Source organism: Oncorhynchus clarkii, chromosome 17 (assembly GCF_045791955.1).
Source record: "Oncorhynchus clarkii lewisi isolate Uvic-CL-2024 chromosome 17, UVic_Ocla_1.0, whole genome shotgun sequence".
In the NCBI taxonomy this organism is placed as follows: domain Eukaryota; kingdom Metazoa; phylum Chordata; class Actinopteri; order Salmoniformes; family Salmonidae; genus Oncorhynchus; species Oncorhynchus clarkii.
The window spans coordinates 63117076-63131627 of record NC_092163.1 but is presented as its reverse complement, the minus strand read 5'-3'; positions in this window follow the sequence as shown (position 1 = coordinate 63131627).

Here is a 14552-nt window from a genome sequence, read left to right as displayed (position 1 = left end):
GACCTCACAGGTTCTGCTGCTACTCTATTCTGTCTTTTTTAGTGGCAAGTTTTTAGTGTGTTTTGTTTCTCACTCTACTGGACGTCGAGCTATCTGGGGATGCGAGACACTTCTGAGAGACAGGAGTGCTGACGCTCGTTTGGCTTGGATGATGAAAAGGAACATGACAAACTCATCTCCTTTTGGTTTAACGCTGAACACAATGTACAGAAAGACACTCTTTCTCTCTCTCAACTTGAATTTCCTTAGAACAGAAGCACTGTCATTTTATAAAGTGCCTTTTGTGGTGTGTTTTGTATCGGACTCCTGCTATCTCAGGGTTGGTTGCCATTGGAGAAGTTTTGAGCGGCACACTCCCTTGTAACCTCCGCCCCCCCCCCCAACCTTCATATGAGTCCCTCTCGTCTGCTCTCTGATGTCACAAGAACTGCTGTACCCAGCAGCAACACAGACGAGAGAACCACACAACGAGGGCTGGCTGTAGGTAAAGATCAGTTATACTCCTTTTGGAGCGTTTTGGAGAAGTATTACTAAAGCAACCCTCTGTCAGTGATACCTGATACATCACTGGGCTGATCGAAGACTTACCCAACCATCATCCGGTCAACACAACACTGACATTGGATGTGTGTATGTGTGTCTGTTTTTAAAACTGAGGGGGGTTTCTAACAAACAGAGAATGCCTGCCTTTCCTCTGTGAACTCATGAGTCCAGGAGCCTATACGCTCAGATGCTTGCCTGCCCTGTACGGTTTTGTGTTGCTTTCCACACTGTAAAGCTTATGTAGGCATGATCTGAATAGTGAGATAGTATAACACAGTAAGACTTGAAATGGCTTGGAAAGAATGCACTGATAAAGAAGCATTAGAAGGATTTTTCTGGCCTTGAACATTCCCATTTTTAGGTCAACAAAACTATTGAGAGATGCATGAATTATTTTATTTTTTATGTTTTACTTAACGCACTTATTCTTATGTGGTGAGAATGTGAATATACTCTGTAAAAAGACATTCAAAAAAGAACATGCTGTACGATACCTATTTTTGAAGTATTCATTTCAAAAAAAGTTGCTGCTCTAGCTAGCTCTTCAATAGGCTGAAAGACGTTTTGGAACAGCTATTTTCAATGTGTGCGTGTGTTTCTTTTCTCAACTTTGTCAAGATGCTGTACGTTTGTTTCAGTTTATCTTTTCTATTTTTTCTATTTTTTGGGGGGTTGTTTTTTAAGAATTAAGACAGCTTTGTTATAATCCTGTTTTTGTATATGTCAAATGCAGCCCTCCCTCTTCTCTTGTGTCTTTGACGAACGCCTTTCTGTCTGCCTCTGGACTTGGGACTGTGAAAGGGTAAAACAGCCATGTCTGCTGATAGTTGTTCTATTATTAAGTGTATCTGAATCATTTTCTTCATTCATCTAGATACTGGATATGTGCTTAAGAAAATAAATGAGACATGTTTTAAAAATGTTGCAACTTACTTACTACTACCTAGTTCATGTTCAACCATCAGTGGGCTTCACTCTAACCTTCTTGAGCTCTGCATCGGCATGAATTTTAAGCCTAAGCCCTACCCCTGCCCGTAACATTCAGGCCTGATTGATTCTGCCAGAAGTACGAAATCAGAAATAGCTTCCTCCGTTAGTAAATCCGTTAACTACATATGACTGATCAATCGGGAATTACCGTAACATTTTAGCAAGGATCTCCCGCGATACGGATTGAATCCAGACCTCAATCTTTTCTCTGTGTTGGAGGGCAAGGAGAAGGAATAGACACAGTGACGACCTTTTCCTTGAAGATGATTGATTAACTGAAGGCGATGACCTCAGTGTTTTAATGTGAACGTCAAGGGCCCTTCTCCCTCACGGTTCTAGCATTCTGTACATTGCAAAGCAAAGAGTGGAAGGAATACTCTGCAGGGTAACAACGTATATTTGTGTCCATCCCTGTGATTTCAATTAGGCCCCAAAAAGCGGCGGGGGAATGGAAGGGTTTTAATCCTCCCCAGCTGTGTCTATCAATTAGCCACACCATTAATCCCCAGGACCTAAATCTCATTATATAGAGCGCCTTTAATAAGACACCCAGAGAGAGGGGAGAGAAAGGGGGGAGAGATATGGGCTAAAAGGATGCAGCCTACAGTGAAAAGATCAGAGCTACTGTATATGGGTACTTCAGAAACCTGAGAGGATGGACAGAGCAGAACCTACAGAGGGATGTTACATTATATTCTTTAAAAAAGGATTGTTTAAAAAAAAGGGGGGGGGGGGTTTGACCCAGGTTCACTCAGACCCAACTCTTGTTACTAGAGAGAGAGAGAGAGAGAGCTGTGCTGATAGGCTTTGGGAGCATGCTACATACTGTGGCTGATAATGAGGTGTGCTTTGATTCCACAGTTAATCTCTACACTTGAGAAGGAAGCCTGGCATTAAGGAGATTAAATATTCAAGCCTTCTATGTAATAAGGAATCCTTCTATATAATACAGAATACTTTTATTTGCAGTGCATGGTGACTCAAATCTAGGGTTGCAAAGGGATATTACTGGAAACTTTCTAAGTTTACCAGTAAACTACCAGAATTTTGGTATCTTTCAAGGATTTTATGTAATCGATCATAAAATATGCTTCAGAATATCACAGGTGATCCTCTTTGTGTTCTTATCACATGTAAAATATATGAAATCATTTAATAAGATTATTTTTAAATAGAAAATGTAATGACAAAACTGTAAAACATTATCCTAAACATAAGCCATCAATTTAGTGAATACCGTTGGTGTTACAGTTGAGGGTTTCAGTACGGAATATACTTTATTTTATAACCTTTTTTTATATATATTATCTAATTGTTTTGGCATCAAACTGGTGGCAGTTGTGAAAAAAATCAATAGTTTTAGGAGTTGCAGATGATGATGATGAAAAGGAGAGTTACTTTAGTATTTCTTCAAGGGTTATGCTACTTCAATATATACCAAACATTAAGAACCCCCCATTCTTGATACACATGGGAAAGTGTTAGGCCCAGTAGCGTTGCAGTTTCTGACACAAACAGATACACATGGCACCTACTATCATATCCCATTCAAAGGCACTTAAATATTTTGTCTTGCCCATTCACACTCTGAATGGCACACATACACAATATATGTCTCAATTATCTCAAGGCTTAAAAATGTCACCAATTGAAGTGGATTTAACAAGAGACATCAATAAGGGATCATAGCTTTTACCTAGATTCACCTGGTCAGTCAATGTCATGGAAAGAGCTGGTGTTCTTCATGTTTTGTATGCTCAGTGTATTGACAAGCAGTTCTTGTGGCTCTGCATTGCTTGATAAAGAGAAAGAAAAGCCAAGTTGAGGTGACTTGTTGATAAATGGTGTATACTAAGCAAGAGCTTAGCAGTTGGCCATCAGCCAGCCCCTTATGTATTGTAAATAAAGTTCTTGTTTTCAAATGCATTCAGCCCAGCTCTTTTCATTTCCTGTCCATAAAGGCCCTAGTCTCTTGGGCTGGCAGTGGGAACAATCCAATCTGAGAATGACTCTGACAGGTTTTGGTGGTGCCCGGATAATTTGCTGTTTACAATTTAGTGCTGATGGGGCTGCTTCGGTGCGAGCAGCACCATGGGAGGGACTTGTTTACCGGGTCTGTTGTGCTGACACAGCGGAGCACTCCTGCTATTTAAAGATCAGGTCGTGAATGAGATCAAAGCAGGAGAATCAATTTGATGTTACTACTCAGAGTAGAGTGTAAGGGCTCTATTCAACCTGTATCGCTGAAACCCTACAGATTGCGCAATAGATATTTAAAGGCAATTTCTGATTGAGCCAATGCAGCATTTACCATGAATGCAGTCTACGCTAACGCAGGAACATTGCCTTTAAATTTAAGTAATGCTGTAATGCTGAACTTCCGCTGTATGGATTGAATAGAGCCCTAAGTCCAGTCCGGTCCACATCCCAGTCTAATGTACCTCTGGTTACTGATCTGAAGGGTTGAGAAATGCAATGGTGGAGAGAGTGATGGAGCAGAGACCAGATGGGTTCACATCAACCTGTAAAACTCTGTATCACATACCAAACTACCGATCAGAGTGTGCAAACCTTTGATCAGAACGTGATTGTGTGAGTATCTGTTATTAGGCCTATCTCTGCAAAGTACAGTATCACTGGATTGCACTAAAATGCCTTGTTAAATAACTGACTTCCTGCATCTACCCTTCCCAATATGGCCTTATCTGGTCCTGTCAGAGCGCAGTGAAGGGTTTAGAAGCCTTCATCCAGGGCTAATGTGGCCTGGGGTGGAGCGTATTTTTGTCTGAGATCTGCTCGGGCCTCTATTTCCATTCAATTCCATTCCCATTTGTCAGGTTCAATACAGGCATAGAGACTAGTGTTTTACATGAATACTAGATTGGAAGCAAGTGATTAGTATTAATAGTCATCAGCCTGCACACGTGTACTAGCATTAACTGTGTAAGTGTAATGATATTTGATTAACATGATGGAGATTCATGTCAACCTATCTGGCTATGTGCCTGCTGTACTGTAGGTATGACTGCATTTGGCTGATGAGTCTCCATAGCTGTCAGACAAACATAGCCAAACATAGTCAGACAAACATAGCCATGTACAGTGTACATTTTACCATGTAAATCTTGGTGGGGCAAACTCAAAAAAAACTTTAGATGCATGCCAGCAAAGCCTAAACACAACACATTAATTGCACTATAACAGTGACAAACGGTGCCCATAAACTGTTAGCTGTCCCAACAGCAGAGCTTTCTTTTCAGCACCATGGAGTGAAACCGCTACACCTGGCTATCAGTGGAGCCTTGTCTGACAGCAAAACAGTTCATTCAGCCTCATTTACTGCCTTTAAAAAAACAACGTAACTACAAAATATCTCAAAAGTTACATGTAAACTTTGCCAAAACATTTCAAACTACTTTTGTAATACAACTTTAGGTATTTTTAAACGTTAATAATCAATCAAATTGAAGACGGGATGATCTGTGTTCAATACAGGAGGAATACAAACTGATGCTACTTTTCTGGTCACGCGCCTCTAACAAACAGTCCACATGAAGTGACACGCATTCTGAGCTGTGCTACTTCTTCATTACACAAAGGAAAAACCTCCACAGATTTCTACAGACTGGTGACATCCAGTGGAAGCGGCAGGATCTGCAGGAAAGTCGATTAGAAATTTGGATTCCCCATGAAAACCTATTGAAAAGACAGTGACATAAAAAAAAAATCTGAATGGTTTGTCCTCGGGGTTTCGCCTGCTAAATAAATTGTTATACTCACAGACATGTTTCAAACAGTTTTAGAAACTTCAGAGTGTTTTCTATCCAAATCTACTAATAATATGCATATCTTATATTCTGGGGATGAGTAGCAGGCAGTTGGAATTGGGCACGCTATTTATGCTGCCCCCTATCCCGAAGAAGTTGTTTAAATAAATGTGGTTTCTCCTGGCAATTGAGATGTACAAAAAGTGGCTTATGGGAACAAAGAGTCTATAAAAGGCAATCCGTAATTTCGATTAAGACATTAATGAGCGAGCTAAGACGGACGTATTCGATATAACTATTTGTTCATCACTTTTGAAATGTACAGCGACAGAATTCAGAACATGGGCCGTTCTGACAGTATTCTCCGTATACACCAAGTCAGAACCACGTGAAAAAAAGGGGGGGATATAAGTAGACAAAGAAAACTCTTACAATATTTGATGATGACATTTCTCTAAAACAGGCTATAGGCTTAATGTGCACCACCGAGTCAGAACAGGGGGCAAGGGACCAAATTATTAGGGTGACGCACATGGGATACTAACAACTTACTACACAACATACACTTAATATTACTTTCTTAGCTACAGTATACATACAGTGGGGAGAACAAGTATTTGATACACTGCCGATTTTGCAGGTTTTCCTACTTACAAAGCATGTAGAGGTCTGTAATTTTTATCACATTGTATGATTTTTAAGTAATTAATTTGCATTTTATTGCATCACAGACCTCTACATGCTTTGTAAGTAGGAAAACCTGCAAAATCGGCAGTGTATTAAATACTTGTTCTACCCACTGTATCTCCCTGGCATATTACTTAAATTATGCAGCAGCATACAAGCCATTGTTGGACTCATCGTTGTGCTGTGCTCACTTGAACAGGAAGGTGGCTCAGCGGTCCGTCTTGTGGGCAAATTTTGTCATGAAACTTTGTCATCAAAGTCTGGTATTTTCTGAATGGTGCTGTATGGTGCTTTCATGACAACTGTGAAGTCGGGAAAAATACAAGCTTGAATCATGACGTCAGTGATCTTCAGGTCGGAGTTCTAGAAAGAGGCCCAATTTCCTGACTTGGAATTCCGAGTTGAATGTTCAAAACGTATTTTCCCAGTCGGAGTTAGTTTTTGTCTGAGTTCCCAGTTGTCTTGAACTCACTGAAGTCTGAGATTTCCAAGTTCAGAGTTTCTGGTTGTATTGAACGCGACAGAAGTCAATGTATTCAACCTTTTCTGGCCTATAGTGGTGCGTGAGAATGTTTATCCTTTTTAGCTTGGGAAAGAGACCCTTAAACCCAGACTTGGACTACACACCCTCTCCACCGAATAGCAGGGGAAGCAAAATAGTAATTGCTTTGCAAAGCTTGCAGTTAGCTACTGATTCCTTCCAACCCACTGTTGAATTTTCAATTTCAAACTTGTTGTGTAATGTTAATGTCCAATGGCCGATGAGCACCGATATGTTTTATCTATAATTTCTCTTCATATGACAAGGATTGAAATTGATTTGTCAGTAGACATGTGTCTTTCATCAAAGTTTATGATGAGTATTTCTGTTATTTGATGTGGCTCTCTGCTATTTCTCCGGATATTTCTGAACATGGCGCCAATGTAAACTGAGGTTTTTGAAAATAAATATGAACTTGATCGAACAAAACATACATGTATTGTGTAATATTGAGTCCTGGGAGTGTCATCTGATGAAGATCGTCAAAGGTTATTGAATAATTGTATCTATATTTGTGCTTTTTGTGACTCCTCTCTTTTGTCGGAAAATGGCGGAATGCTTTCTGTGACTAGTTGCTGACCTAACATAATGATATGTTCTGCTTTTGCCGAAAAGCCTTTTTGAAATCGGACACTGTGGTTGGATTAACGAGAAGTGTATCTTTAAAATGGTGTAAACTATTTGTATGGTTGAGGAATTTTAATTATGAGATTTCTGTTGTTTTGAATTTGGCGCTCTGCAATTTCACTGGCTGTTGGCAAGGTGGGACGCTAGGGTCCCGAACGATCCCAGAGAGGTTAATCATCCTTGAGATGGTTCTACACCTTGATTGGAGTCCACCTTGAGTAAATTCAATTGACTGGACATGATTTCAAAAGGCACACACACACATGTCTATATAAGGTCCCACAGTTGACAGTGCATGATTTGATAGCCATGAGGTCAAAGGAATTGTCCATAGATCTGGGGAAGGGTACCAAAACATTTCTGCAGGATTGAAGGTCCCCAAAAACACAGTGGCCTCCATCATTCTTAAATGGAAGAAGTTTGGAACCAACAAGACTCTTCCTAGCGCTGACTGCCCAGCCAAACTGAACAATCTGGGGAGAATGGCATTGGTCAGGGAGGTGACCAAGAGCCCGATGGTCACTTTGCCAGAACTCCAGAGTTCCTCTGTGGAGATGGGAGAACCTTCCAGAAGGACAACCATCTCTGCAGCACTCCACCAACCAGGCCTTTAGAGTGGCCAGACGAAACCCACTCGACAGCCCGCTTGGAGTTTGCCAAAAGGCATCAAAAGGACTCTCATACCATGAGAAACTAAATTCTTTGGTCTGATGAAACAAAGATTGAACTCTATGGTCTAAATGTTAAATCTGGAGGAATCCTGGCACCATCCGGTGAAGCATGGTGGTGGCAGCATCATGCCGAGGGGATGTTTTTCAGTGGCAGGGACTGGGAGACTAGTCAGGATCGAGGGTAAAATGAACGGTGCAAAGTACAGAGAGATCCTTGAAAACCTGCTCCAGAGCACTTAGGACCTCATACTGGGGCGAAGGTTCATCTTCTAACAGGACAATGACCCTAAGCCAAGACAACGCAGAAGTGGCTTCGGGACAAGTTTCTGAATGTCCTTGCGTGGCCCAGCCAGAGCCCAGACTTGAACCTGATCGAACATCTCTGGAGAGACCTGAAAATTGCTTTGCCGCAACGATGCTCCCCATCCAACCTGACAGATTTTCAGAGGAACAGCAGAGAAGAATGGAAGAAACTCCCCAATACAGGTGTGCCAAGCTTGTATCGTCATACCCAAGAAGACTTGAGGCTGTAATCACTGCCAAAGGTGTTTCAACAAAGTACTGAGTAAAGGTTCTGAATGTACTGAGTACTGAGTAAAGGTTCTACTTTACTTACGTAAAGTATTCAAAAACATGTTTTTGCTTTCTTATTATGAGGTATTGTGTGTAGATTGATGAGGGGGGGAAAATGATTTAATCAATTTTAGAATAAGGCTGTAATGTAACAAAATGTGGTAAAAGTCAAAGGGTCTGAATACTTTGTTGGTCTGCAATAAAGTATCCAAGAGTGTAGGTTTGCATTGTGTGTGTGCGTGCCCGCGTCTGTGTGTGCATGGGTGTGAAAGGTGGCTGTGTAAATGGTGATTGGCTTTTCATTTATTGGTTTATACAGATGAGAGGTCCTTTCCCCACTTGGCCTGGGTGTGTGTGCGAGCGTGCCAAGGTTATTATGTACATAAATGTACATTCTGCCAATGTTGATGTGTTTTTGACTTTGAGTGATAGGACCAATTTAAATCACTGAGCAATGTCATTGTAAATTTGGGTTGGATAATTAATTGGGTTTTGATTATGATTTGGAAACTGAATGATTTTTAAAACTGATGGATTGATTGGTGATTGGGGAGAGTGAAACTGATCCTAATCTCATTTCCATTACCAAATTATGTTTTTGATGATAGTGATAATGCTCAGGAACTATAGCAGGTATGGTGTTAATGGCACATAGAGACTATAGGAGTTGCCTTATAAGTAGTGGAATCATGATACTTGTCTTGGGTCATGTTCATTAGGCACCAAGGAATACATTTTACTTAAACCAGGAGTCACTACCTGGATTTGTCCAACAAGATGTCCTAATTTTAGTTTCTGGGATGGAAATAGTTATTTCCACCATGCTGATCCATTGGAGTGTGATAGATAGCTAAAACTTATTTTATTAACCTCTCTAGGGTATATGGGACGCTAGCGTCCCACCTGGCCAACATCCAGTGAGATTGCAGAGCGCCAAATTAAAATACAGAAATACTCATTATAAAAATTCAGAAAAGATAGAACTATTTTACATTGGTTTAAAGATTAACTTCTTGTGAATCCAACCATGGTGTCAGATTTCAAAAATGCTTTACGGCGAAAGCATACCTTACAATTATTTGAGAACATAGCCCAGAAGACAAATCATTACAAACAGTAACCAGCCAAGTAGAAGAGTTACACAAGTCAGAAATAGAGATAAAATTAATCACATACCTTTAATGATCTTCATATGTTTGCACTCAGACGACATTCATTTATTCAATAAATGTTCCTTTTGTTCGATAAAGTCTCTCCTTATATCCGTTTTTAGCCTAAATAATCGATAATATTTAAACCGGACAATAACGTCGTCAATATAAAAGGTAAAAAAGAAAGGCACTCTCTCGGTCGCGCGCATGAAAAAGCTCTGTGACACGGCAGGGTCCACTCATTCAGACTGCTCTTACTCCCTCATTTTTCAGAATACAAGCCTGACACAATTTCTAAAGACTGTTAACATCTAGTGGAAGGCATAGGAAATGCAATTTGTGTCCTAAGTCAATGGACCCTGTAATGGCATTGAATAGAAAACTACAACAACAACAAAAACCCTACTTCCTGAATGGATTTTTCTCAGGTTTTCGCCAGTCAAATGAGATCTGTTATACTCACCGACATTATTTTAACAGTTTTGGAAACTTTAGAGTGTTGTCTATACAAATCTACTAATTATATGAATATCCCATCTTCTGGGCCTGAGTAGAAGGCAGATTAATTTGGGCATGGTTTTCATCCAAATTTCCAAATGCTGCCCCCTACCCTAGAGAAGTTAAACTCCATTGTTGCATGCACTGTCTATGAAGATATAGCTTTGAATCTCATGAACTGTGTGCATCTTTGGTTTTTCTTCATGGATTTGTGCAGGTGACTGTGTATCATGACCTCCCCAGTCAAATTGCTAGAATGCTAGAGGTTGAAATGGGAGGCAGTGCAAAGTTTCTTGGGACGAGGCTGAGCCAGTGCTATAGCAGCCTATGCATGAATCCATACAATAAGTTATTGCTTTTATGCTTCTTAGTTTATGAAAAATGTATGCATTTTCTACATGTGAATGAATGTTTTTAAATCGTGAAATTTTCTATTAAGTTGAGAGGACTCTCAAAATAGGGGAATGTCAGAACAGAAATGACAAGATTATGTTATAATGCTGTTATTGCATCAAATGGTTGTTTTATGCAACAGAATAAGGTGTTGTTAGAATGCTCATCTGTGTGTGTTCTACTGAGGATGGGCCTCTGGAAGATTGACAATGTCTCCTCTTACACTTGGCAGTGACGTAAAGTCCCCATGAGTGACAGAACACTGAGCCAATCACGGCGCAATGCTCCATATTTTCTGCTGACTTGCCCCTACCACCATTTTGGAGCTGCCTTACTCACGAAAACAAAAAGGAGACCATGTTTGTATGCGGCTTTATTAACTCAATGAAATATAGAATTTTTTACATTGTTACAAACTGATATGGGACGTGTATTAATGCCAAAATAATATGCAAAACAGGCAAGCCCAAACAGGCTCTGCCCCACCTGCCCTGAATGACGGTCGCCACTGAGTGTATGCGTGTTTGTGCATGCACGCGTGCATGTGTGTGTGGCCTGCAGCAGCGGGCTAGTCTGAATGAGACACATTAAAGAGGGCAACAAGCTATTAATCCCAGTCAAGACTTCACAGGTTCAGCTGCGGTTATGAACCCATTCCAGTGCCAAACACTGGGCTTATTATAGCATTTCCAGGGTGGAGCACACTACTCCACTTGACCCAAATACTCAACGACCCTAAAGTCAAAGTTAACCCACTCTGGAACAATGAAAATCATGAAAGTAAATAGGAGAAATAAGTTGTTGCAAATAAGGGATAGGTGTTCTTCCTCTTCATGGAGATGGAGGACATGATCTTTGACTTATTCATTCAAACTGTAAAAACTCATATGAACCTGACCTCTGGTCCTCTGGGAATGAGCCTCTTCTTCATTTGAACCGTTGTTAACTTTTAACCATCATGGCCCTTCAAGAGCACGTCTATCTGAATAGGTAACAACGGGAAGGTTCTTTGGCTTGACCTCTTCCTTTCACCACCAGCTATTGCTAAAGTACAAAGGTTCTGACTTTGGACTCACTACTGAACTACAATGGGCCACTGGCAAAGACCTTATCTCCAACCTCACCTCTTGCCTGCTCACTAAACCTACCTAATGACCATTGGGATGTTGATGGGGAGACCTGAATTAAGTAGGTTTAGTCTGACCTGTTAAAACTTAGTATATGTTTGTTTGTCAGATATCACTAATCCGAACTGCCATTGGTAATAGAACAGTGACTGTGTACAGAATGATTTCACAGATGCATCTATGGAGCCACCACTTGGAGACTAGCAAGATGTAGTGATGGAGTCCTGACCGGCAGACAGGCTTGATACTGACGTCTCTGAATGGAGAGAGACCTGGCACTTAACACATCCACAATGTGGGACTGAAGGTGATTACTAAGAATACAGTGCAGCAGAAATGTCCAGTATTTGCAACACCCTTTTCATTCCATGTGTCACTGATGACTCTGCCTCAACTCTGCCTATTTGTGCAGATGGAGATGACTGGATAGGCTTTTCCCAGACTCCAGCCTCTGTCGTTTGATGGGGAGACCATAATTGGGTAGGTTTTTATCTGTCCTGTACAAGCTTCAACATAGTAACTGTTTGTGTCAGATATGACCTATCCTAACTGCCATTGGTAATAGAACCATCACTATGTGTGTATGTGTTTACAGAAACATGTATGGAGCCAGCAGTTGGAGACATGCAAGATGATGTGATGAAGTCCAGACTGACAGAGGTGCTTGACACTGATGTGTCTAAATGGAGAGAGATCTGGCACTTGGCATACATTTTTTACTAGACACTTGAATTGAATGGTATCAGTCAATATTGGGAGGGAGAAACCCAGTGTACTGTTCAACAGGATGAGGGAACTCCTGTTGTATACGGGACACCACACAGGAAGGTATGACCACTCTGACATGTTTGCCAGTGTACACCAGTCCCATTACCACCAGACAAAATACCAATAGTATCTGTATCGCTTGGGAATGACAATGAAAGGTGAAAGCTGCAAATTGTTATATTACATAACACTGCTTCTATGATATTATGTAAAGGGTTATTTATTCTACATGGACCTGTTACTATATTTTAAAGTTATCAAAACACTTAGTTAAGAATATGTTATAAATTTAGCAATTGCATTATTCTAATATTACTCTGTAGGCTACTAACCTATTCAAAGCCTCCTCTGGCATCTTACCATACATATGCCTGTAGTTATTGAACTCAACCTGCAGGAGGTTTGTTTGTTGTGATGGAGTGGGGGAAACAGCTGTGTGGGCAAGGTTCTGACAGATGTGTTTGTCTTGGTGGAGGCAAGGACACACCCACAAAATACCCACATTAAATCACACTCCCAAGCCAACTCACATTTGGCCTGTGTGTTAAAAAGGTGGATTTTGTTGCGTTCATTGCCACAGTTATATATACTGTACAGCACAAGTCTCAAAGAAGTCGAAGAAACTAGACATTATTGTGGCTGCAGCAGGAACGTTTTTGGGAATCAAGGATTTTACATTGGAAGACTTGCAAGGGGTACTGGCGCCAGAAGACCAGGTTCCAGGTTCCCCTTGAGCCTGTGTAGGGATCAGATTTGTTTTATTTATTTTAACAGAAAAAAAAATATTTTAGTTCAGTTTTTTGGGGGAATCCTATTTACATCCCGCATAGTAGATGGTGGAATGCACATTAAATTGTGAAATCACCAATACATCATAAAGGAGGAAGAAGACCTAGTCAGTTGTTGTCACGTCCTGACCATAGAAAGCCTGTATTTTCTATGGTAGAGTAGGTCAGGGCGTGACTTGGGAATTTAGTCTAGTTTATATTTTCTATGTGGTTCTAGGTTTTATTTTCTATGTTGGGGTTTGTGTATGATTCCCAATTAGAGGCAGCTGGCAATCGTTGTCTCTAATTGGGGATCATACTTAAGTAGAATTTTTTCCGCCTGTGGGTTATGGGATATTATTTATGTTTAGTTGCCTGTTAGCACAGCATTTGTCGTCACGGTTTGTTTGTTCTTTATTGTTTTGTTTTGCTTTGAGTTTCACAAAGTAATAAAAGATGTAGAACTCAGATCATGTTTTGACACCTTATCACTCTGTCATAAATTAGGGAGAAGGGGAATTTCCCTCCTGCTGTTCAGTATGAAGAGACTTTTGCTGCCAAAACAATAACACTGAAAAGGTGAATACTGGAACAATATTTCTAAGATAGGAATGTTAGGAATGGTCCGTGGGGATCTATAGAATAATCATGTCATATTGCTTGTCATCTTGTGATGTTATTAAAAACTTTATGAACCAAATACTGTAACTGAGGAAGGAAACCCCCTTTGGCTGTCAAGTTTCCATCCAATATGATGTTAATACAATAATACAAGGATTAAACTATTTTTGTTAAGATAGGAATGTGATTTTGGTTTTCTAATGAGATAATGTTTTTTCACGTCCTTTGCACATTAAGTAGCCACACTCCGAATTAGGTCAGAATAGTGTGTCAGTGTGATGGAACTGCCCTTTCCGACCAGAGTGCTTAAAAGGACTCGCTAAGATTTAACACACCATAGCAGAAGACGTGAGACCGTGGTCCACATATTAAAATGGTTGGAAACCCTGAAACTCTCAACACTAGAAGATAAAGACTAGACCCTAACATTGCCAGTCTGCAGCTGGACATATAAAAGTGGTCCTAGAACATTGACTAAAGACACGAGGTGGGAAGGAGAAAATCCCATCTCAGACAATCACTGTGTATCTGTTCTATTTGAACACTCCAGTACAAGACCAAGACAACTAAGAAGAAGGACATTGTGACCTCTGGTGGAAAATCAGAGCCTTTCACCGAAGCGGGACCCTACAACTTCCCCATAGAATGATTGACTGGTTTCAACAGAGAGATGACGAACAAAGATATCTATACGTAAATAAACTCTGCAAAAAAAGAAACGTCCCTTTTTCAGGACCCTGTCTTTTAAAGATAATTCATAAAAATTCAAATAACTTCACAGATATTCATTGTAAAGGGTTTTAACACTGTTTCCCATGCTTGTTCAAT